Source organism: Schistocerca americana, chromosome 8 (assembly GCF_021461395.2).
Source record: "Schistocerca americana isolate TAMUIC-IGC-003095 chromosome 8, iqSchAmer2.1, whole genome shotgun sequence".
Taxonomy (NCBI): Eukaryota; Metazoa; Arthropoda; class Insecta; order Orthoptera; family Acrididae; genus Schistocerca; species Schistocerca americana.
Window position 1 is genome coordinate 95,251,424 of NC_060126.1, and position 18,787 is coordinate 95,270,210.

Sequence of the window (18,787 nt, forward strand, 5' to 3'; positions counted from 1 at the left end):
GCGTCTTCCTCGGTAGTATAGTGGTTAGTATCCCCGCCTGTCACGCGGGAGACCGGGGTTCGATTCCCCGCCGGGGAGGCACATCCGATTTGTAATTGCTGCTCTATCACTCGCCGAACTTAGTGTAGGTCGTTTGCGGCTACTAGCACCATATCTCTCGCACACAGGCACCTGTCTACAGCGCATCCTCGGTAGTATAGTGGTTAGTATCCCCGCCTGTCACGCGGGAGACCGGGGTTCGATTCCCCGCCGGGGAGATGCGATTTTTATCTCACAACCCTGTTCGAGTGTTGCGCGTATGTGGGTCGTAAGAGCATTAACTTTGCGATCGTGGAGTGTAGTTGGCGCAAAATCTTAAAAAATGCTACAACTTAGGAAGTGGTTCTCGCATTCTTCACATTTCAGAATTGCGGGGTATGCTGTTAACGCTGTATCAAAGCACCCCAGCCGACGCTGTGGGCGTAATAATCGAGCTCGGCACAGTCCGCAAAAGAAATAATTTTAGCAGAGCGTGGTTTCGATCCACGGACCTCTGGGTTATGGGCCCAGCACGCTTCCACTGCGCCACTCTGCTGCCTGGGGTTGCGCCGGCTCTTCGCCACGTGACGTGGAACACTTGGAAAGTGTTGTCTGCGTCGCTTTCACACGCCTGTATTTAATTGCGTATCATCTCCTACAGCTCTCAGCTTGACTTGTCTCGACTTTGCTCGACTGACGCTACGCTGACGCTTGCAGGCAGCGATATTTACCACGATCGACTCGACATGCAGCTGCGAGATGCACAGGAGCAACAAAGCACTCCACGGTGCGGCGACATACGAAATCCACTGCCCAGCTACGCGTCGGCAACTAACAAAACGCCGACCCTGCCAGGATTCGAACCTGGAATCTTCTCATCCGTAGTCAGACGCGTTATCCGTTGCGCCACAGGGCCAGTGGCAGCATTTCTTTCTACGAGACAAGTGCAATTCGCTAAGAAACGTGTTCTCCATGGCTGAGCAAGCTCCCAAGGAAGGTACCTTTCGTGCAGCTGCGTGGCCGCAGTGCGCCTGCAGAGCTTAGAGCTTGCCACGCATCTGCTCTCGCTGTTCGACAGGTAGCAGAAGGCAAGGCGCGCGTTTTCCCACGTTTTCTCGACGACGAGAGCCGGTTGATGTGCATGTAAGCGTAGCATATGAAACAAGAATAGCACGAAGCATTGGTAGTCAGGTGCCAAAGTCGCAGTATGGCATCAGGTGGCGATCGTATGTTTCTGTGGCCACCACTGGTTTGCAGCAAAGTGAATACCGCTATCTGAAAGCACTCTGTTGTAGCCCCAGTGGCGCAATTGGTTAGCGCACGGTACTTATAAGGCAGTAGCCGTGAGCAATGCCGGGGTTGTGAGTTCGAGCCTCACCTGGGGCATACTTTTATTTCTTAGCAGCTGTCTCTGACAGCAACAGGAGGCTAGGTTTGAGATGTATCAGCTATTTGAGTAACATAATTGTGCATTCGAGACGCTAGCTGCGTCTTCCTCGGTAGTATAGTGGTTAGTATCCCCGCCTGTCACGCGGGAGACCGGGGTTCGATTCCCCGCCGGGGAGGCACATCCGATTTGTAATTGCTGCTCTATCACTCGCCGAACTTAGTGTAGGTCGTTTGCGGCTACTAGCACCATATCTCTCGCACACAGGCACCTGTCTACAGCGCATCCTCGGTAGTATAGTGGTTAGTATCCCCGCCTGTCACGCGGGAGACCGGGGTTCGATTCCCCGCCGGGGAGATGCGATTTTTATCTCACAACCCTGTTCGAGTGTTGCGCGTATGTGGGTCGTAAGAGCATTAACTTTGCGATCGTGGAGTGTAGTTGGCGCAAAATCTTAAAAAATGCTACAACTTAGGAAGTGGTTCTCGCATTCTTCACATTTCAGAATTGCGGGGTATGCTGTTAACGCTGTATCAAAGCACCCCAGCCGACGCTGTGGGCGTAATAATCGAGCTCGGCACAGTCCGCAAAAGAAATAATTTTAGCAGAGCGTGGTTTCGATCCACGGACCTCTGGGTTATGGGCCCAGCACGCTTCCACTGCGCCACTCTGCTGCCTGGGGTTGCGCCGGCTCTTCGCCACGTGACGTGGGACACTTGGAAAGTGTTGTCTGCGTCGCTTTCACACGCCTGTATTTAATTGCGTATCATCTCCTACAGCTCTCAGCTTGACTTGTCTCGACTTTGCTCGACTGACGCTACGCTGACGCTTGCAGGCAGCGATATTTACCACGATCGACTCGACATGCAGCTGCGAGATGCACAGGAGCAACAAAGCACTCCACGGTGCGGCGACATACGAAATCCACTGCCCAGCTACGCGTCGGCAACTAACAAAACGCCGACCCTGCCAGGATTCGAACCTGGAATCTTCTGATCCGTAGTCAGACGCGTTATCCGTTGCGCCACAGGGCCAGTGGCAGCATTTCTTTCTACGAGACAAGTGCAATTCGCTAAGAAACGTGTTCTCCATGGCTGAGCAAGCTCCCAAGGAAGGTACCTTTCGTGCAGCTGCGTGGCCGCAGTGCGCCTGCAGAGCTTAGAGCTTGCCACGCATCTGCTCTCGCTGTTCGACAGGTAGCAGAAGGCAAGGCGCGCGTTTTCCCACGTTTTCTCGACGACGAGAGCCGGTTGATGTGCATGTAAGCGTAGCATATGAAACAAGAATAGCACGAAGCATTGGTAGTCAGGTGCCAAAGTCGCAGTATGGCATCAGGTGGCGATCGTATGTTTCTGTGGCCACCACTGGTTTGCAGCAAAGTGAATACCGCTAACTGAAAGCACTCTGTTGTAGCCCCAGTGGCGCAATTGGTTAGCGCACGGTACTTATAAGGCAGTAGCCGTGAGCAATGCCGGGGTTGTGAGTTCGAGCCTCACCTGGGGCATACTTTTATTTCTTAGCAGCTGTCTCTGACAGCAACAGGAGGCTAGGTTTGAGATGTATCAGCTATTTGAGTAACATAATTGTGCATTCGAGACGCTAGCTGCGTCTTCCTCGGTAGTATAGTGGTTAGTATCCCCGCCTGTCACGCGGGAGACCGGGGTTCGATTCCCCGCCGGGGAGGCACATCCGATTTGTAATTGCTGCTCTATCACTCGCCGAACTTAGTGTAGGTCGTTTGCGGCTACTAGCACCATATCTCTCGCACACAGGCACCTGTCTACAGCGCATCCTCGGTAGTATAGTGGTTAGTATCCCCGCCTGTCACGCGGGAGACCGGGGTTCGATTCCCCGCCGGGGAGATGCGATTTTTATCTCACAACCCTGTTCGAGTGTTGCGCGTATGTGGGTCGTAAGAGCATTAACTTTGCGATCGTGGAGTGTAGTTGGCGCAAAATCTTAAAAAATGCTACAACTTAGGAAGTGGTTCTCGCATTCTTCACATTTCAGAATTGCGGGGTATGCTGTTAACGCTGTATCAAAGCACCCCAGCCGACGCTGTGGGCGTAATAATCGAGCTCGGCACAGTCCGCAAAAGAAATAATTTTAGCAGAGCGTGGTTTCGATCCACGGACCTCTGGGTTATGGGCCCAGCACGCTTCCACTGCGCCACTCTGCTGCCTGGGGTTGCGCCGGCTCTTCGCCACGTGACGTGGGACACTTGGAAAGTGTTGTCTGCGTCGCTTTCACACGCCTGTATTTAATTGCGTATCATCTCCTACAGCTCTCAGCTTGACTTGTCTCGACTTTGCTCGACTGACGCTACGCTGACGCTTGCAGGCAGCGATATTTACCACGATCGACTCGACATGCAGCTGCGAGATGCACAGGAGCAACAAAGCACTCCACGGTGCGGCGACATACGAAATCCACTGCCCAGCTACGCGTCGGCAACTAACAAAACGCCGACCCTGCCAGGATTCGAACCTGGAATCTTCTGATCCGTAGTCAGACGCGTTATCCGTTGCGCCACAGGGCCAGTGGCAGCATTTCTTTCTACGAGACAAGTGCAATTCGCTAAGAAACGTGTTCTCCATGGCTGAGCAAGCTCCCAAGGAAGGTACCTTTCGTGCAGCTGCGTGGCCGCAGTGCGCCTGCAGAGCTTAGAGCTTGCCACGCATCTGCTCTCGCTGTTCGACAGGTAGCAGAAGGCAAGGCGCGCGTTTTCCCACGTTTTCTCGACGACGAGAGCCGGTTGATGTGCATGTAAGCGTAGCATATGAAACAAGAATAGCACGAAGCATTGGTAGTCAGGTGCCAAAGTCGCAGTATGGCATCAGGTGGCGATCGTATGTTTCTGTGGCCACCACTGGTTTGCAGCAAAGTGAATACCGCTAACTGAAAGCACTCTGTTGTAGCCCCAGTGGCGCAATTGGTTAGCGCACGGTACTTATAAGGCAGTAGCCGTGAGCAATGCCGGGGTTGTGAGTTCGAGCCTCACCTGGGGCATACTTTTATTTCTTAGCAGCTGTCTCTGACAGCAACAGGAGGCTAGGTTTGAGATGTATCAGCTATTTGAGTAACATAATTGTGCATTCGAGACGCTAGCTGCGTCTTCCTCGGTAGTATAGTGGTTAGTATCCCCGCCTGTCACGCGGGAGACCGGGGTTCGATTCCCCGCCGGGGAGGCACATCCGATTTGTAATTGCTGCTCTATCACTCGCCGAACTTAGTGTAGGTCGTTTGCGGCTACTAGCACCATATCTCTCGCACACAGGCACCTGTGTACAGCGCATCCTCGGTAGTATAGTGGTTAGTATCCCCGCCTGTCACGCGGGAGACCGGGGTTCGATTCCCCGCCGGGGAGATGCGATTTTTATCTCACAACCCTGTTCGAGTGTTGCGCGTATGTGGGTCGTAAGAGCATTAACTTTGCGATCGTGGAGTGTAGTTGGCGCAAAATCTTAAAAAATGCTACAACTTAGGAAGTGGTTCTCGCATTCTTCACATTTCAGAATTGCGGGGTATGCTGTTAACGCTGTATCAAAGCACCCCAGCCGACGCTGTGGGCGTAATAATCGAGCTCGGCACAGTCCGCAAAAGAAATAATTTTAGCAGAGCGTGGTTTCGATCCACGGACCTCTGGGTTATGGGCCCAGCACGCTTCCACTGCGCCACTCTGCTGCCTGGGGTTGCGCCGGCTCTTCGCCACGTGACGTGGGACACTTGGAAAGTGTTGTCTGCGTCGCTTTCACACGCCTGTATTTAATTGCGTATCATCTCCTACAGCTCTCAGCTTGACTTGTCTCGACTTTGCTCGACTGACGCTACGCTGACGCTTGCAGGCAGCGATATTTACCACGATCGACTCGACATGCAGCTGCGAGATGCACAGGAGCAACAAAGCACTCCACGGTGCGGCGACATACGAAATCCACAGCCCAGCTACGCGTCGGCAACTAACAAAACGCCGACCCTGCCAGGATTCGAACCTGGAATCTTCTGATCCGTAGTCAGACGCGTTATCCGTTGCGCCACAGGGCCAGTGGCAGCATTTCTTTCTACGAGACAAGTGCAATTCGCTAAGAAACGTGTTCTCCATGGCTGAGCAAGCTCCCAAGGAAGGTACCTTTCGTGCAGCTGCGTGGCCGCAGTGCGCCTGCAGAGCTTAGAGCTTGCCACGCATCTGCTCTCGCTGTTCGACAGGTAGCAGAAGGCAAGGCGCGCGTTTTCCCACGTTTTCTCGACGACGAGAGCCGGTTGATGTGCATGTAAGCGTAGCATATGAAACAAGAATAGCACGAAGCATTGGTAGTCAGGTGCCAAAGTCGCAGTATGGCATCAGGTGGCGATCGTATGTTTCTGTGGCCACCACTGGTTTGCAGCAAAGTGAATACCGCTAACTGAAAGCACTCTGTTGTAGCCCCAGTGGCGCAATTGGTTAGCGCACGGTACTTATAAGGCAGTAGCCGTGAGCAATGCCGGGGTTGTGAGTTCGAGCCTCACCTGGGGCATACTTTTATTTCTTAGCAGCTGTCTCTGACAGCAACAGGAGGCTAGGTTTGAGATGTATCAGCTATTTGAGTAACATAATTGTGCATTCGAGACGCTAGCTGCGTCTTCCTCGGTAGTATAGTGGTTAGTATCCCCGCCTGTCACGCGGGAGACCGGGGTTCGATTCCCCGCCGGGGAGGCACATCCGATTTGTAATTGCTGCTCTATCACTCGCCGAACTTAGTGTAGGTCGTTTGCGGCTACTAGCACCATATCTCTCGCACACAGGCACCTGTCTACAGCGCATCCTCGGTAGTATAGTGGTTAGTATCCCCGCCTGTCACGCGGGAGACCGGGGTTCGATTCCCCGCCGGGGAGATGCGATTTTTATCTCACAACCCTGTTCGAGTGTTGCGCGTATGTGGGTCGTAAGAGCATTAACTTTGCGATCGTGGAGTGTAGTTGGCGCAAAATCTTAAAAAATGCTACAACTTAGGAAGTGGTTCTCGCATTCTTCACATTTCAGAATTGCGGGGTATGCTGTTAACGCTGTATCAAAGCACCCCAGCCGACGCTGTGGGCGTAATAATCGAGCTCGGCACAGTCCGCAAAAGAAATAATTTTAGCAGAGCGTGGTTTCGATCCACGGACCTCTGGGTTATGGGCCCAGCACGCTTCCACTGCGCCACTCTGCTGCCTGGGGTTGCGCCGGCTCTTCGCCACGTGACGTGGGACACTTGGAAAGTGTTGTCTGCGTCGCTTTCACACGCCTGTATTTAATTGCGTATCATCTCCTACAGCTCTCAGCTTGACTTGTCTCGACTTTGCTCGACTGACGCTACGCTGACGCTTGCAGGCAGCGATATTTACCACGATCGACTCGACATGCAGCTGCGAGATGCACAGGAGCAACAAAGCACTCCACGGTGCGGCGACATACGAAATCCACTGCCCAGCTACGCGTCGGCAACTAACAAAACGCCGACCCTGCCAGGATTCGAACCTGGAATCTTCTGATCCGTAGTCAGACGCGTTATCCGTTGCGCCACAGGGCCAGTGGCAGCATTTCTTTCTACGAGACAAGTGCAGTTCGCTAAGAAACGTGTTCTCCATGGCTGAGCAAGCTCCCAAGGAAGGTACCTTTCGTGCAGCTGCGTGGCCGCAGTGCGCCTGCAGAGCTTAGAGCTTGCCACGCATCTGCTCTCGCTGTTCGACAGGTAGCAGAAGGCAAGGCGCGCGTTTTCCCACGTTTTCTCGACGACGAGAGCCGGTTGATGTGCATGTAAGCGTAGCATATGAAACAAGAATAGCACGAAGCATTGGTAGTCAGGTGCCAAAGTCGCAGTATGGCATCAGGTGGCGATCGTATGTTTCTGTGGCCACCACTGGTTTGCAGCAAAGTGAATACCGCTAACTGAAAGCACTCTGTTGTAGCCCCAGTGGCGCAATTGGTTAGCGCACGGTACTTATAAGGCAGTAGCCGTGAGCAATGCCGGGGTTGTGAGTTCGAGCCTCACCTGGGGCATACTTTTATTTCTTAGCAGCTGTCTCTGACAGCAACAGGAGGCTAGGTTTGAGATGTATCAGCTATTTGAGTAACATAATTGTGCATTCGAGACGCTAGCTGCGTCTTCCTCGGTAGTATAGTGGTTAGTATCCCCGCCTGTCACGCGGGAGACCGGGGTTCGATTCCCCGCCGGGGAGGCACATCCGATTTGTAATTGCTGCTCTATCACTCGCCGAACTTAGTGTAGGTCGTTTGCGGCTACTAGCACCATATCTCTCGCACACAGGCACCTGTCTACAGCGCATCCTCGGTAGTATAGTGGTTAGTATCCCCGCCTGTCACGCGGGAGACCGGGGTTCGATTCCCCGCCGGGGAGATGCGATTTTTATCTCACAACCCTGTTCGAGTGTTGCGCGTATGTGGGTCGTAAGAGCATTAACTTTGCGATCGTGGAGTGTAGTTGGCGCAAAATCTTAAAAAATGCTACAACTTAGGAAGTGGTTCTCGCATTCTTCACATTTCAGAATTGCGGGGTATGCTGTTAACGCTGTATCAAAGCACCCCAGCCGACGCTGTGGGCGTAATAATCGAGCTCGGCACAGTCCGCAAAAGAAATAATTTTAGCAGAGCGTGGTTTCGATCCACGGACCTCTGGGTTATGGGCCCAGCACGCTTCCACTGCGCCACTCTGCTGCCTGGGGTTGCGCCGGCTCTTCGCCACGTGACGTGGGACACTTGGAAAGTGTTGTCTGCGTCGCTTTCACACGCCTGTATTTAATTGCGTATCATCTCCTACAGCTCTCAGCTTGACTTGTCTCGACTTTGCTCGACTGACGCTACGCTGACGCTTGCAGGCAGCGATATTTACCACGATCGAATCGACATGCAGCTGCGAGATGCACAGGAGCAACAAAGCACTCCACGGTGCGGCGACATACGAAATCCACTGCCCAGCTACGCGTCGGCAACTAACAAAACGCCGACCCTGCCAGGATTCGAACCTGGAATCTTCTGATCCGTAGTCAGACGCGTTATCCGTTGCGCCACAGGGCCAGTGGCAGCATTTCTTTCTACGAGACAAGTGCAATTCGCTAAGAAACGTGTTCTCCATGGCTGAGCAAGCTCCCAAGGAAGGTACCTTTCGTGCAGCTGCGTGGCCGCAGTGCGCCTGCAGAGCTTAGAGCTTGCCACGCATCTGCTCTCGCTGTTCGACAGGTAGCAGAAGGCAAGGCGCGCGTTTTCCCACGTTTTCTCGACGACGAGAGCCGGTTGATGTGCATGTAAGCGTAGCATATGAAACAAGAATAGCACGAAGCATTGGTAGTCAGGTGCCAAAGTCGCAGTATGGCATCAGGTGGCGATCGTATGTTTCTGTGGCCACCACTGGTTTGCAGCAAAGTGAATACCGCTAACTGAAAGCACTCTGTTGTAGCCCCAGTGGCGCAATTGGTTAGCGCACGGTACTTATAAGGCAGTAGCCGTGAGCAATGCCGGGGTTGTGAGTTCGAGCCTCACCTGGGGCATACTTTTATTTCTTAGCAGCTGTCTCTGACAGCAACAGGAGGCTAGGTTTGAGATGTATCAGCTATTTGAGTAACATAATTGTGCATTCGAGACGCTAGCTGCGTCTTCCTCGGTAGTATAGTGGTTAGTATCCCCGCCTGTCACGCGGGAGACCGGGGTTCGATTCCCCGCCGGGGAGGCACATCCGATTTGTAATTGCTGCTCTATCACTCGCCGAACTTAGTGTAGGTCGTTTGCGGCTACTAGCACCATATCTCTCGCACACAGGCACCTGTCTACAGCGCATCCTCGGTAGTATAGTGGTTAGTATCCCCGCCTGTCACGCGGGAGACCGGGGTTCGATTCCCCGCCGGGGAGATGCGATTTTTATCTCACAACCCTGTTCGAGTGTTGCGCGTATGTGGGTCGTAAGAGCATTAACTTTGCGATCGTGGAGTGTAGTTGGCGCAAAATCTTAAAAAATGCTACAACTTAGGAAGTGGTTCTCGCATTCTTCACATTTCAGAATTGCGGGGTATGCTGTTAACGCTGTATCAAAGCACCCCAGCCGACGCTGTGGGCGTAATAATCGAGCTCGGCACAGTCCGCAAAAGAAATAATTTTAGCAGAGCGTGGTTTCGATCCACGGACCTCTGGGTTATGGGCCCAGCACGCTTCCACTGCGCCACTCTGCTGCCTGGGGTTGCGCCGGCTCTTCGCCACGTGACGTGGGACACTTGGAAAGTGTTGTCTGCGTCGCTTTCACACGCCTGTATTTAATTGCGTATCATCTCCTACAGCTCTCAGCTTGACTTGTCTCGACTTTGCTCGACTGACGCTACGCTGACGCTTGCAGGCAGCGATATTTACCACGATCGACTCGACATGCAGCTGCGAGATGCACAGGAGCAACAAAGCACTCCACGGTGCGGCGACATACGAAATCCACTGCCCAGCTACGCGTCGGCAACTAACAAAACGCCGACCCTGCCAGGATTCGAACCTGGAATCTTCTGATCCGTAGTCAGACGCGTTATCCGTTGCGCCACAGGGCCAGTGGCAGCATTTCTTTCTACGAGACAAGTGCAATTCGCTAAGAAACGTGTTCTCCATGGCTGAGCAAGCTCCCAAGGAAGGTACCTTTCGTGCAGCTGCGTGGCCGCAGTGCGCCTGCAGAGCTTAGAGCTTGCCACGCATCTGCTCTCGCTGTTCGACAGGTAGCAGAAGGCAAGGCGCGCGTTTTCCCACGTTTTCTCGACGACGAGAGCCGGTTGATGTGCATGTAAGCGTAGCATATGAAACAAGAATAGCACGAAGCATTGGTAGTCAGGTGCCAAAGTCGCAGTATGGCATCAGGTGGCGATCGTATGTTTCTGTGGCCACCACTGGTTTGCAGCAAAGTGAATACCGCTAACTGAAAGCACTCTGTTGTAGCCCCAGTGGCGCAATTGGTTAGCGAACGGTACTTATAAGGCAGTAGCCGTGAGCAATGCCGGGGTTGTGAGTTCGAGCCTCACCTGGGGCATACTTTTATTTCTTAGCAGCTGTCTCTGACAGCAACAGGAGGCTAGGTTTGAGATGTATCAGCTATTTGAGTAACATAATTGTGCATTCGAGACGCTAGCTGCGTCTTCCTCGGTAGTATAGTGGTTAGTATCCCCGCCTGTCACGCGGGAGACCGGGGTTCGATTCCCCGCCGGGGAGGCACATCCGATTTGTAATTGCTGCTCTATCACTCGCCGAACTTAGTGTAGGTCGTTTGCGGCTACTAGCACCATATCTCTCGCACACAGGCACCTGTCTACAGCGCATCCTCGGTAGTATAGTGGTTAGTATCCCCGCCTGTCACGCGGGAGACCGGGGTTCGATTCCCCGCCGGGGAGATGCGATTCTTATCTCACAACCCTGTTCGAGTGTTGCGCGTATGTGGGTCGTAAGAGCATTAACTTTGCGATCGTGGAGTGTAGTTGGCGCAAAATCTTAAAAAATGCTACAACTTAGGAAGTGGTTCTCGCATTCTTCACATTTCAGAATTGCGGGGTATGCTGTTAACGCTGTATCAAAGCACCCCAGCCGACGCTGTGGGCGTAATAATCGAGCTCGGCACAGTCCGCAAAAGAAATAATTTTAGCAGAGCGTGGTTTCGATCCACGGACCTCTGGGTTATGGGCCCAGCACGCTTCCACTGCGCCACTCTGCTGCCTGGGGTTGCGCCGGCTCTTCGCCACGTGACGTGGGACACTTGGAAAGTGTTGTCTGCGTCGCTTTCACACGCCTGTATTTAATTGCGTATCATCTCCTACAGCTCTCAGCTTGACTTGTCTCGACTTTGCTCGACTGACGCTACGCTGACGCTTGCAGGCAGCGATATTTACCACGATCGACTCGACATGCAGCTGCGAGATGCACAGGAGCAACAAAGCACTCCACGGTGCGGCGACATACGAAATCCACTGCCCAGCTACGCGTCGGCAACTAACAAAACGCCGACCCTGCCAGGATTCGAACCTGGAATCTTCTGATCCGTAGTCAGACGCGTTATCCGTTGCGCCACAGGGCCAGTGGCAGCATTTCTTTCTACGAGACAAGTGCAATTCGCTAAGAAACGTGTTCTCCATGGCTGAGCAAGCTCCCAAGGAAGGTACCTTTCGTGCAGCTGCGTGGCCGCAGTGCGCCTGCAGAGCTTAGAGCTTGCCACGCATCTGCTCTCGCTGTTCGACAGGTAGCAGAAGGCAAGGCGCGCGTTTTCCCACGTTTTCTCGACGACGAGAGCCGGTTGATGTGCATGTAAGCGTAGCATATGAAACAAGAATAGCACGAAGCATTGGTAGTCAGGTGCCAAAGTCGCAGTATGGCATCAGGTGGCGATCGTATGTTTCTGTGGCCACCACTGGTTTGCAGCAAAGTGAATACCGCTAACTGAAAGCACTCTGTTGTAGCCCCAGTGGCGCAATTGGTTAGCGAACGGTACTTATAAGGCAGTAGCCGTGAGCAATGCCGGGGTTGTGAGTTCGAGCCTCACCTGGGGCATACTTTTATTTCTTAGCAGCTGTCTCTGACAGCAACAGGAGGCTAGGTTTGAGATGTATCAGCTATTTGAGTAACATAATTGTGCATTCGAGACGCTAGCTGCGTCTTCCTCGGTAGTATAGTGGTTAGTATCCCCGCCTGTCACGCGGGAGACCGGGGTTCGATTCCCCGCCGGGGAGGCACATCCGATTTGTAATTGCTGCTCTATCACTCGCCGAACTTAGTGTAGGTCGTTTGCGGCTACTAGCACCATATCTCTCGCACACAGGCACCTGTGTACAGCGCATCCTCGGTAGTATAGTGGTTAGTATCCCCGCCTGTCACGCGGGAGACCGGGGTTCGATTCCCCGCCGGGGAGATGCGATTTTTATCTCACAACCCTGTTCGAGTGTTGCGCGTATGTGGGTCGTAAGAGCATTAACTTTGCGATCGTGGAGTGTAGTTGGCGCAAAATCTTAAAAAATGCTACAACTTAGGAAGTGGTTCTCGCATTCTTCACATTTCAGAATTGCGGGGTATGCTGTTAACGCTGTATCAAAGCACCCCAGCCGACGCTGTGGGCGTAATAATCGAGCTCGGCACAGTCCGCAAAAGAAATAATTTTAGCAGAGCGTGGTTTCGATCCACGGACCTCTGGGTTATGGGCCCAGCACGCTTCCACTGCGCCACTCTGCTGCCTGGGGTTGCGCCGGCTCTTCGCCACGTGACGTGGGACACTTGGAAAGTGTTGTCTGCGTCGCTTTCACACGCCTGTATTTAATTGCGTATCATCTCCTACAGCTCTCAGCTTGACTTGTCTCGACTTTGCTCGACTGACGCTACGCTGACGCTTGCAGGCAGCGATATTTACCACGATCGACTCGACATGCAGCTGCGAGATGCACAGGAGCAACAAAGCACTCCACGGTGCGGCGACATACGAAATCCACTGCCCAGCTACGCGTCGGCAACTAACGAAACGCCGACCCTGCCAGGATTCGAACCTGGAATCTTCTGATCCGTAGTCAGACGCGTTATCCGTTGCGCCACAGGGCCAGTGGCAGCATTTCTTTCTACGAGACAAGTGCAGTTCGCTAAGAAACGTGTTCTCCATGGCTGAGCAAGCTCCCAAGGAAGGTACCTTTCGTGCAGCTGCGTGGCCGCAGTGCGCCTGCAGAGCTTAGAGCTTGCCACGCATCTGCTCTCGCTGTTCGACAGGTAGCAGAAGGCAAGGCGCGCGTTTTCCCACGTTTTCTCGACGACGAGAGCCGGTTGATGTGCATGTAAGCGTAGCATATGAAACAAGAATAGCACGAAGCATTGGTAGTCAGGTGCCAAAGTCGCAGTATGGCATCAGGTGGCGATCGTATGTTTCTGTGGCCACCACTGGTTTGCAGCAAAGTGAATACCGCTAACTGAAAGCACTCTGTTGTAGCCCCAGTGGCGCAATTGGTTAGCGCACGGTACTTATAAGGCAGTAGCCGTGAGCAATGCCGGGGTTGTGAGTTCGAGCCTCACCTGGGGCATACTTTTATTTCTTAGCAGCTGTCTCTGACAGCAACAGGAGGCTAGGTTTGAGATGTATCAGCTATTTGAGTAACATAATTGTGCATTCGAGACGCTAGCTGCGTCTTCCTCGGTAGTATAGTGGTTAGTATCCCCGCCTGTCACGCGGGAGACCGGGGTTCGATTCCCCGCCGGGGAGGCACATCCGATTTGTAATTGCTGCTCTATCACTCGCCGAACTTAGTGTAGGTCGTTTGCGGCTACTAGCACCATATCTCTCGCACACAGGCACCTGTCTACAGCGCATCCTCGGTAGTATAGTGGTTAGTATCCCCGCCTGTCACGCGGGAGACCGGGGTTCGATTCCCCGCCGGGGAGATGCGATTTTTATCTCACAACCCTGTTCGAGTGTTGCGCGTATGTGGGTCGTAAGAGCATTAACTTTGCGATCGTGGAGTGTAGTTGGCGCAAAATCTTAAAAAATGCTACAACTTAGGAAGTGGTTCTCGCATTCTTCACATTTCAGAATTGCGGGGTATGCTGTTAACGCTGTATCAAAGCACCCCAGCCGACGCTGTGGGCGTAATAATCGAGCTCGGCACAGTCCGCAAAAGAAATAATTTTAGCAGAGCGTGGTTTCGATCCACGGACCTCTGGGTTATGGGCCCAGCACGCTTCCACTGCGCCACTCTGCTGCCTGGGGTTGCGCCGGCTCTTCGCCACGTGACGTGGGACACTTGGAAAGTGTTGTCTGCGTCGCTTTCACACGCCTGTATTTAATTGCGTATCATCTCCTACAGCTCTCAGCTTGACTTGTCTCGACTTTGCTCGACTGACGCTACGCTGACGCTTGCAGGCAGCGATATTTACCACGATCGACTCGACATGCAGCTGCGAGATGCACAGGAGCAACAAAGCACTCCACGGTGCGGCGACATACGAAATCCACTGCCCAGCTACGCGTCGGCAACTAACAAAACGCCGACCCTGCCAGGATTCGAACCTGGAATCTTCTGATCCGTAGTCAGACGCGTTATCCGTTGCGCCACAGGGCCAGTGGCAGCATTTCTTTCTACGAGACAAGTGCAATTCGCTAAGAAACGTGTTCTCCATGGCTGAGCAAGCTCCCAAGGAAGGTACCTTTCGTGCAGCTGCGTGGCCGCAGTGCGCCTGCAGAGCTTAGAGCTTGCCACGCATCTGCTCTCGCTGTTCGACAGGTAGCAGAAGGCAAGGCGCGCGTTTTCCCACGTTTTCTCGACGACGAGAGCCGGTTGATGTGCATGTAAGCGTAGCATATGAAACAAGAATAGCACGAAGCATTGGTAGTCAGGTGCCAAAGTCGCAGTATGGCATCAGGTGGCGATCGTATGTTTCTGTGGCCACCACTGGTTTGCAGCAAAGTGAATACCGCTAACTGAAAGCACTCTGTTGTAGCCCCAGTGGCGCAATTGGTTAGCGAACGGTACTTATAAGGCAGTAGCCGTGAGCAATGCGGGGGTTGTGAGTTCGAGCCTCACCTGGGGCATACTTTTATTTCTTAGCAGCTGTCTCTGACAGCAACAGGAGGCTAGGTTTGAGATGTATCAGCTATTTGAGTAACATAATTGTGCATTCGAGACGCTAGCTGCGTCTTCCTCGGTAGTATAGTGGTTAGTATCCCCGCCTGTCACGCGGGAGACCGGGGTTCGATTCCCCGCCGGGGAGGCACATCCGATTTGTAATTGCTGCTCTATCACTCGCCGAACTTAGTGTAGGTCGTTTGCGGCTACTAGCACCATATCTCTCGCACACAGGCACCTGTCTACAGCGCATCCTCGGTAGTATAGTGGTTAGTATCCCCGCCTGTCACGCGGGAGACCGGGGTTCGATTCCCCGCCGGGGAGATGCGATTTTTATCTCACAACCCTGTTCGAGTGTTGCGCGTATGTGGGTCGTAAGAGCATTAACTTTGCGATCGTGGAGTGTAGTTGGCGCAAAATCTTAAAAAATGCTACAACTTAGGAAGTGGTTCTCGCATTCTTCACATTTCAGAATTGCGGGGTATGCTGTTAACGCTGTATCAAAGCACCCCAGCCGACGCTGTGGGCGTAATAATCGAGCTCGGCACAGTCCGCAAAAGAAATAATTTTAGCAGAGCGTGGTTTCGATCCACGGACCTCTGGGTTATGGGCCCAGCACGCTTCCACTGCGCCACTCTGCTGCCTGGGGTTGCGCCGGCTCTTCGCCACGTGACGTGGAACACTTGGAAAGTGTTGTCTGCGTCGCTTTCACACGCCTGTATTTAATTGCGTATCATCTCCTACAGCTCTCAGCTTGACTTGTCTCGACTTTGCTCGACTGACGCTACGCTGACGCTTGCAGGCAGCGATATTTACCACGATCGACTCGACATGCAGCTGCGAGATGCACAGGAGCAACAAAGCACTCCACGGTGCGGCGACATACGAAATCCACTGCCCAGCTACGCGTCGGCAACTAACAAAACGCCGACCCTGCCAGGATTCGAACCTGGAATCTTCTCATCCGTAGTCAGACGCGTTATCCGTTGCGCCACAGGGCCAGTGGCAGCATTTCTTTCTACGAGACAAGTGCAATTCGCTAAGAAACGTGTTCTCCATGGCTGAGCAAGCTCCCAAGGAAGGTACCTTTCGTGCAGCTGCGTGGCCGCAGTGCGCCTGCAGAGCTTAGAGCTTGCCACGCATCTGCTCTCGCTGTTCGACAGGTAGCAGAAGGCAAGGCGCGCGTTTTCCCACGTTTTCTCGACGACGAGAGCCGGTTGATGTGCATGTAAGCGTAGCATATGAAACAAGAATAGCACGAAGCATTGGTAGTCAGGTGCCAAAGTCGCAGTATGGCATCAGGTGGCGATCGTATGTTTCTGTGGCCACCACTGGTTTGCAGCAAAGTGAATACCGCTATCTGAAAGCACTCTGTTGTAGCCCCAGTGGCGCAATTGGTTAGCGCACGGTACTTATAAGGCAGTAGCCGTGAGCAATGCCGGGGTTGTGAGTTCGAGCCTCACCTGGGGCATACTTTTATTTCTTAGCAGCTGTCTCTGACAGCAACAGGAGGCTAGGTTTGAGATGTATCAGCTATTTGAGTAACATAATTGTGCATTCGAGACGCTAGCTGCGTCTTCCTCGGTAGTATAGTGGTTAGTATCCCCGCCTGTCACGCGGGAGACCGGGGTTCGATTCCCCGCCGGGGAGGCACATCCGATTTGTAATTGCTGCTCTATCACTCGCCGAACTTAGTGTAGGTCGTTTGCGGCTACTAGCACCATATCTCTCGCACACAGGCACCTGTCTACAGCGCATCCTCGGTAGTATAGTGGTTAGTATCCCCGCCTGTCACGCGGGAGACCGGGGTTCGATTCCCCGCCGGGGAGATGCGATTTTTATCTCACAACCCTGTTCGAGTGTTGCGCGTATGTGGGTCGTAAGAGCATTAACTTTGCGATCGTGGAGTGTAGTTGGCGCAAAATCTTAAAAAATGCTACAACTTAGGAAGTGGTTCTCGCATTCTTCACATTTCAGAATTGCGGGGTATGCTGTTAACGCTGTATCAAAGCACCCCAGCCGACGCTGTGGGCGTAATAATCGAGCTCGGCACAGTCCGCAAAAGAAATAATTTTAGCAGAGCGTGGTTTCGATCCACGGACCTCTGGGTTATGGGCCCAGCACGCTTCCACTGCGCCACTCTGCTGCCTGGGGTTGCGCCGGCTCTTCGCCACGTGACGTGGGACACTTGGAAAGTGTTGTCTGCGTCGCTTTCACACGCCTGTATTTAATTGCGTATCATCTCCTACAGCTCTCAGCTTGACTTGTCTCGACTTTGCTCGACTGACGCTACGCTGACGCTTGCAGGCAGCGATATTTACCACGATCGACTCGACATGCAGCTGCGAGATGCACAGGAGCAACAAAGCACTCCACGGTGCGGCGACATACGAAATCCACTGCCCAGCTACGCGTCGGCAACTAACAAAACGCCGACCCTGCCAGGATTCGAACCTGGAATCTTCTGATCCGTAGTCAGACGCGTTATCCGTTGCGCCACAGGGCCAGTGGCAGCATTTCTTTCTACGAGACAAGTGCAATTCGCTAAGAAACGTGTTCTCCATGGCTGAGCAAGCTCCCAAGGAAGGTACCTTTCGTGCAGCTGCGTGGCCGCAGTGCGCCTGCAGAGCTTAGAGCTTGCCACGCATCTGCTCTCGCTGTTCGACAGGTAGCAGAAGGCAAGGCGCGCGTTTTCCCACGTTTTCTCGACGACGAGAGCCGGTTGATGTGCATGTAAGCGTAGCATATGAAACAAGAATAGCACGAAGCATTGGTAGTCAGGTGCCAAAGTCGCAGTATGGCATCAGGTGGCGATCGTATGTTTCTGTGGCCACCACTGGTTTGCAGCAAAGTGAATACCGCTAACTGAAAGCACTCTGTTGTAGCCCCAGTGGCGCAATTGGTTAGCGCACGGTACTTATAAGGCAGTAGCCGTGAGCAATGCCGGGGTTGTGAGTTCGAGCCTCACCTGGGGCATACTTTTATTTCTTAGCAGCTGTCTCTGACAGCAACAGGAGGCTAGGTTTGAGATGTATCAGCTATTTGAGTAACATAATTGTGCATTCGAGACGCTAGCTGCGTCTTCCTCGGTAGTATAGTGGTTAGTATCCCCGCCTGTCACGCGGGAGACCGGGGTTCGATTCCCCGCCGGGGAGGCACATCCGATTTGTAATTGCTGCTCTATCACTCGCCGAACTTAGTGTAGGTCGTTTGCGGCTACTAGCACCATATCTCTCGCACACAGGCACCTGTCTACAGCGCATCCTCGGTAGTATAGTGGTTAGTATCCCCGCCTGTCACGCGGGAGACCGGGGTTCGATTCCCCGCCGGGGAGATGCGATTTTTATCTCACAACCCTGTTCGAGTGTTGCGCGTATGTGGGTCGTAAGAGCATTAACTTTGCGATCGTGGAGTGTAGTTGGCGCAAAATCTTAAAAAATGCTACAACTTAGGAAGTGGTTCTCGCATTCTTCACATTTCAGAATTGCGGGGTATGCTGTTAACGCTGTATCAAAGCACCCCAGCCGACGCTGTGGGCGTAATAATCGAGCTCGGCACAGTCCGCAAAAGAAATAATTTTAGCAGAGCGTGGTTTCGATCCACGGACCTCTGGGTTATGGGCCCAGCACGCTTCCACTGCGCCACTCTGCTGCCTGGGGTTGCGCCGGCTCTTCGCCACGTGACGTGGGACACTTGGAAAGTGTTGTCTGCGTCGCTTTCACACGCCTGTATTTAATTGCGTATCATCTCCTACAGCTCTCAGCTTGACTTGTCTCGACTTTGCTCGACTGACGCTACGCTGAC

The 18,787-nt window shown here is 53.2% G+C and overlaps 62 non-coding genes across 62 annotated transcripts; 37 read left to right on the forward strand and 25 right to left on the reverse strand.

Moving 5' to 3' along the window:
* Nucleotides 1-6: 6 nt before the first annotated feature.
* On the forward strand, nucleotides 7-78 carry Trnad-guc. Its single transcript has one exon. It is a non-coding gene; the product is annotated as a tRNA-Asp (tRNA).
* Nucleotides 79-185: 107 nt separating this feature from the next.
* On the forward strand, nucleotides 186-257 carry Trnad-guc. Its single transcript has one exon. It is a non-coding gene; the product is annotated as a tRNA-Asp (tRNA).
* A 245-nt stretch (nucleotides 258-502) lies between these two features.
* Nucleotides 503-574, reverse strand: Trnam-cau. Its single transcript has one exon. It is a non-coding gene; the product is annotated as a tRNA-Met (tRNA).
* A 287-nt stretch (nucleotides 575-861) lies between these two features.
* Trnar-acg lies at nucleotides 862-934 on the reverse strand. Its single transcript has one exon. It is a non-coding gene; the product is annotated as a tRNA-Arg (tRNA).
* Nucleotides 935-1,312: 378 nt separating this feature from the next.
* Nucleotides 1,313-1,404, forward strand: Trnai-uau. Its single transcript is given in 2 exon segments — nucleotides 1,313-1,350; nucleotides 1,369-1,404. It is a non-coding gene; the product is annotated as a tRNA-Ile (tRNA).
* Nucleotides 1,405-1,511: 107 nt separating this feature from the next.
* Nucleotides 1,512-1,583, forward strand: Trnad-guc. Its single transcript has one exon. It is a non-coding gene; the product is annotated as a tRNA-Asp (tRNA).
* A 107-nt stretch (nucleotides 1,584-1,690) lies between these two features.
* Nucleotides 1,691-1,762, forward strand: Trnad-guc. The gene has a single exon. It is a non-coding gene; the product is annotated as a tRNA-Asp (tRNA).
* A 245-nt stretch (nucleotides 1,763-2,007) lies between these two features.
* On the reverse strand, nucleotides 2,008-2,079 carry Trnam-cau. The gene has a single exon. It is a non-coding gene; the product is annotated as a tRNA-Met (tRNA).
* Nucleotides 2,080-2,366: 287 nt separating this feature from the next.
* On the reverse strand, nucleotides 2,367-2,439 carry Trnar-acg. The gene has a single exon. It is a non-coding gene; the product is annotated as a tRNA-Arg (tRNA).
* A 378-nt stretch (nucleotides 2,440-2,817) lies between these two features.
* Nucleotides 2,818-2,909, forward strand: Trnai-uau. Its single transcript is given in 2 exon segments — nucleotides 2,818-2,855; nucleotides 2,874-2,909. It is a non-coding gene; the product is annotated as a tRNA-Ile (tRNA).
* A 107-nt stretch (nucleotides 2,910-3,016) lies between these two features.
* Trnad-guc lies at nucleotides 3,017-3,088 on the forward strand. Its single transcript has one exon. It is a non-coding gene; the product is annotated as a tRNA-Asp (tRNA).
* A 107-nt stretch (nucleotides 3,089-3,195) lies between these two features.
* Nucleotides 3,196-3,267, forward strand: Trnad-guc. The gene has a single exon. It is a non-coding gene; the product is annotated as a tRNA-Asp (tRNA).
* Nucleotides 3,268-3,512: 245 nt separating this feature from the next.
* Nucleotides 3,513-3,584, reverse strand: Trnam-cau. Its single transcript has one exon. It is a non-coding gene; the product is annotated as a tRNA-Met (tRNA).
* A 287-nt stretch (nucleotides 3,585-3,871) lies between these two features.
* Nucleotides 3,872-3,944, reverse strand: Trnar-acg. Its single transcript has one exon. It is a non-coding gene; the product is annotated as a tRNA-Arg (tRNA).
* Nucleotides 3,945-4,322: 378 nt separating this feature from the next.
* Nucleotides 4,323-4,414, forward strand: Trnai-uau. Its single transcript is given in 2 exon segments — nucleotides 4,323-4,360; nucleotides 4,379-4,414. It is a non-coding gene; the product is annotated as a tRNA-Ile (tRNA).
* Nucleotides 4,415-4,521: 107 nt separating this feature from the next.
* Trnad-guc lies at nucleotides 4,522-4,593 on the forward strand. Its single transcript has one exon. It is a non-coding gene; the product is annotated as a tRNA-Asp (tRNA).
* A 107-nt stretch (nucleotides 4,594-4,700) lies between these two features.
* On the forward strand, nucleotides 4,701-4,772 carry Trnad-guc. The gene has a single exon. It is a non-coding gene; the product is annotated as a tRNA-Asp (tRNA).
* Nucleotides 4,773-5,017: 245 nt separating this feature from the next.
* On the reverse strand, nucleotides 5,018-5,089 carry Trnam-cau. Its single transcript has one exon. It is a non-coding gene; the product is annotated as a tRNA-Met (tRNA).
* Nucleotides 5,090-5,376: 287 nt separating this feature from the next.
* Nucleotides 5,377-5,449, reverse strand: Trnar-acg. The gene has a single exon. It is a non-coding gene; the product is annotated as a tRNA-Arg (tRNA).
* Nucleotides 5,450-5,827: 378 nt separating this feature from the next.
* Trnai-uau lies at nucleotides 5,828-5,919 on the forward strand. Its single transcript is given in 2 exon segments — nucleotides 5,828-5,865; nucleotides 5,884-5,919. It is a non-coding gene; the product is annotated as a tRNA-Ile (tRNA).
* Nucleotides 5,920-6,026: 107 nt separating this feature from the next.
* Trnad-guc lies at nucleotides 6,027-6,098 on the forward strand. Its single transcript has one exon. It is a non-coding gene; the product is annotated as a tRNA-Asp (tRNA).
* A 107-nt stretch (nucleotides 6,099-6,205) lies between these two features.
* Trnad-guc lies at nucleotides 6,206-6,277 on the forward strand. The gene has a single exon. It is a non-coding gene; the product is annotated as a tRNA-Asp (tRNA).
* Nucleotides 6,278-6,522: 245 nt separating this feature from the next.
* Nucleotides 6,523-6,594, reverse strand: Trnam-cau. Its single transcript has one exon. It is a non-coding gene; the product is annotated as a tRNA-Met (tRNA).
* A 287-nt stretch (nucleotides 6,595-6,881) lies between these two features.
* Nucleotides 6,882-6,954, reverse strand: Trnar-acg. The gene has a single exon. It is a non-coding gene; the product is annotated as a tRNA-Arg (tRNA).
* Nucleotides 6,955-7,332: 378 nt separating this feature from the next.
* Trnai-uau lies at nucleotides 7,333-7,424 on the forward strand. Its single transcript is given in 2 exon segments — nucleotides 7,333-7,370; nucleotides 7,389-7,424. It is a non-coding gene; the product is annotated as a tRNA-Ile (tRNA).
* Nucleotides 7,425-7,531: 107 nt separating this feature from the next.
* On the forward strand, nucleotides 7,532-7,603 carry Trnad-guc. The gene has a single exon. It is a non-coding gene; the product is annotated as a tRNA-Asp (tRNA).
* Nucleotides 7,604-7,710: 107 nt separating this feature from the next.
* Nucleotides 7,711-7,782, forward strand: Trnad-guc. The gene has a single exon. It is a non-coding gene; the product is annotated as a tRNA-Asp (tRNA).
* A 245-nt stretch (nucleotides 7,783-8,027) lies between these two features.
* Trnam-cau lies at nucleotides 8,028-8,099 on the reverse strand. The gene has a single exon. It is a non-coding gene; the product is annotated as a tRNA-Met (tRNA).
* Nucleotides 8,100-8,386: 287 nt separating this feature from the next.
* Nucleotides 8,387-8,459, reverse strand: Trnar-acg. The gene has a single exon. It is a non-coding gene; the product is annotated as a tRNA-Arg (tRNA).
* Nucleotides 8,460-8,837: 378 nt separating this feature from the next.
* Nucleotides 8,838-8,929, forward strand: Trnai-uau. The gene is given in 2 exon segments: nucleotides 8,838-8,875; nucleotides 8,894-8,929. It is a non-coding gene; the product is annotated as a tRNA-Ile (tRNA).
* A 107-nt stretch (nucleotides 8,930-9,036) lies between these two features.
* Trnad-guc lies at nucleotides 9,037-9,108 on the forward strand. Its single transcript has one exon. It is a non-coding gene; the product is annotated as a tRNA-Asp (tRNA).
* Nucleotides 9,109-9,215: 107 nt separating this feature from the next.
* Trnad-guc lies at nucleotides 9,216-9,287 on the forward strand. The gene has a single exon. It is a non-coding gene; the product is annotated as a tRNA-Asp (tRNA).
* A 245-nt stretch (nucleotides 9,288-9,532) lies between these two features.
* Trnam-cau lies at nucleotides 9,533-9,604 on the reverse strand. The gene has a single exon. It is a non-coding gene; the product is annotated as a tRNA-Met (tRNA).
* A 287-nt stretch (nucleotides 9,605-9,891) lies between these two features.
* On the reverse strand, nucleotides 9,892-9,964 carry Trnar-acg. Its single transcript has one exon. It is a non-coding gene; the product is annotated as a tRNA-Arg (tRNA).
* Nucleotides 9,965-10,342: 378 nt separating this feature from the next.
* On the forward strand, nucleotides 10,343-10,434 carry Trnai-uau. The gene is given in 2 exon segments: nucleotides 10,343-10,380; nucleotides 10,399-10,434. It is a non-coding gene; the product is annotated as a tRNA-Ile (tRNA).
* Nucleotides 10,435-10,541: 107 nt separating this feature from the next.
* Nucleotides 10,542-10,613, forward strand: Trnad-guc. The gene has a single exon. It is a non-coding gene; the product is annotated as a tRNA-Asp (tRNA).
* A 107-nt stretch (nucleotides 10,614-10,720) lies between these two features.
* Trnad-guc lies at nucleotides 10,721-10,792 on the forward strand. The gene has a single exon. It is a non-coding gene; the product is annotated as a tRNA-Asp (tRNA).
* Nucleotides 10,793-11,037: 245 nt separating this feature from the next.
* Trnam-cau lies at nucleotides 11,038-11,109 on the reverse strand. Its single transcript has one exon. It is a non-coding gene; the product is annotated as a tRNA-Met (tRNA).
* A 287-nt stretch (nucleotides 11,110-11,396) lies between these two features.
* On the reverse strand, nucleotides 11,397-11,469 carry Trnar-acg. Its single transcript has one exon. It is a non-coding gene; the product is annotated as a tRNA-Arg (tRNA).
* A 378-nt stretch (nucleotides 11,470-11,847) lies between these two features.
* Nucleotides 11,848-11,939, forward strand: Trnai-uau. The gene is given in 2 exon segments: nucleotides 11,848-11,885; nucleotides 11,904-11,939. It is a non-coding gene; the product is annotated as a tRNA-Ile (tRNA).
* A 107-nt stretch (nucleotides 11,940-12,046) lies between these two features.
* Nucleotides 12,047-12,118, forward strand: Trnad-guc. Its single transcript has one exon. It is a non-coding gene; the product is annotated as a tRNA-Asp (tRNA).
* Nucleotides 12,119-12,225: 107 nt separating this feature from the next.
* Nucleotides 12,226-12,297, forward strand: Trnad-guc. The gene has a single exon. It is a non-coding gene; the product is annotated as a tRNA-Asp (tRNA).
* Nucleotides 12,298-12,542: 245 nt separating this feature from the next.
* Nucleotides 12,543-12,614, reverse strand: Trnam-cau. The gene has a single exon. It is a non-coding gene; the product is annotated as a tRNA-Met (tRNA).
* Nucleotides 12,615-12,901: 287 nt separating this feature from the next.
* Nucleotides 12,902-12,974, reverse strand: Trnar-acg. Its single transcript has one exon. It is a non-coding gene; the product is annotated as a tRNA-Arg (tRNA).
* Nucleotides 12,975-13,352: 378 nt separating this feature from the next.
* Trnai-uau lies at nucleotides 13,353-13,444 on the forward strand. The gene is given in 2 exon segments: nucleotides 13,353-13,390; nucleotides 13,409-13,444. It is a non-coding gene; the product is annotated as a tRNA-Ile (tRNA).
* Nucleotides 13,445-13,551: 107 nt separating this feature from the next.
* Trnad-guc lies at nucleotides 13,552-13,623 on the forward strand. Its single transcript has one exon. It is a non-coding gene; the product is annotated as a tRNA-Asp (tRNA).
* A 107-nt stretch (nucleotides 13,624-13,730) lies between these two features.
* On the forward strand, nucleotides 13,731-13,802 carry Trnad-guc. The gene has a single exon. It is a non-coding gene; the product is annotated as a tRNA-Asp (tRNA).
* A 245-nt stretch (nucleotides 13,803-14,047) lies between these two features.
* Nucleotides 14,048-14,119, reverse strand: Trnam-cau. Its single transcript has one exon. It is a non-coding gene; the product is annotated as a tRNA-Met (tRNA).
* A 287-nt stretch (nucleotides 14,120-14,406) lies between these two features.
* Nucleotides 14,407-14,479, reverse strand: Trnar-acg. The gene has a single exon. It is a non-coding gene; the product is annotated as a tRNA-Arg (tRNA).
* Nucleotides 14,480-15,056: 577 nt separating this feature from the next.
* On the forward strand, nucleotides 15,057-15,128 carry Trnad-guc. Its single transcript has one exon. It is a non-coding gene; the product is annotated as a tRNA-Asp (tRNA).
* Nucleotides 15,129-15,235: 107 nt separating this feature from the next.
* Nucleotides 15,236-15,307, forward strand: Trnad-guc. Its single transcript has one exon. It is a non-coding gene; the product is annotated as a tRNA-Asp (tRNA).
* Nucleotides 15,308-15,552: 245 nt separating this feature from the next.
* On the reverse strand, nucleotides 15,553-15,624 carry Trnam-cau. The gene has a single exon. It is a non-coding gene; the product is annotated as a tRNA-Met (tRNA).
* Nucleotides 15,625-15,911: 287 nt separating this feature from the next.
* Nucleotides 15,912-15,984, reverse strand: Trnar-acg. The gene has a single exon. It is a non-coding gene; the product is annotated as a tRNA-Arg (tRNA).
* A 378-nt stretch (nucleotides 15,985-16,362) lies between these two features.
* Nucleotides 16,363-16,454, forward strand: Trnai-uau. Its single transcript is given in 2 exon segments — nucleotides 16,363-16,400; nucleotides 16,419-16,454. It is a non-coding gene; the product is annotated as a tRNA-Ile (tRNA).
* Nucleotides 16,455-16,561: 107 nt separating this feature from the next.
* Nucleotides 16,562-16,633, forward strand: Trnad-guc. Its single transcript has one exon. It is a non-coding gene; the product is annotated as a tRNA-Asp (tRNA).
* A 107-nt stretch (nucleotides 16,634-16,740) lies between these two features.
* Nucleotides 16,741-16,812, forward strand: Trnad-guc. Its single transcript has one exon. It is a non-coding gene; the product is annotated as a tRNA-Asp (tRNA).
* A 245-nt stretch (nucleotides 16,813-17,057) lies between these two features.
* Nucleotides 17,058-17,129, reverse strand: Trnam-cau. The gene has a single exon. It is a non-coding gene; the product is annotated as a tRNA-Met (tRNA).
* Nucleotides 17,130-17,416: 287 nt separating this feature from the next.
* Nucleotides 17,417-17,489, reverse strand: Trnar-acg. Its single transcript has one exon. It is a non-coding gene; the product is annotated as a tRNA-Arg (tRNA).
* Nucleotides 17,490-17,867: 378 nt separating this feature from the next.
* Trnai-uau lies at nucleotides 17,868-17,959 on the forward strand. Its single transcript is given in 2 exon segments — nucleotides 17,868-17,905; nucleotides 17,924-17,959. It is a non-coding gene; the product is annotated as a tRNA-Ile (tRNA).
* Nucleotides 17,960-18,066: 107 nt separating this feature from the next.
* Nucleotides 18,067-18,138, forward strand: Trnad-guc. Its single transcript has one exon. It is a non-coding gene; the product is annotated as a tRNA-Asp (tRNA).
* Nucleotides 18,139-18,245: 107 nt separating this feature from the next.
* Nucleotides 18,246-18,317, forward strand: Trnad-guc. Its single transcript has one exon. It is a non-coding gene; the product is annotated as a tRNA-Asp (tRNA).
* Nucleotides 18,318-18,562: 245 nt separating this feature from the next.
* Trnam-cau lies at nucleotides 18,563-18,634 on the reverse strand. The gene has a single exon. It is a non-coding gene; the product is annotated as a tRNA-Met (tRNA).
* Nucleotides 18,635-18,787: the final 153 nt, after the last annotated feature.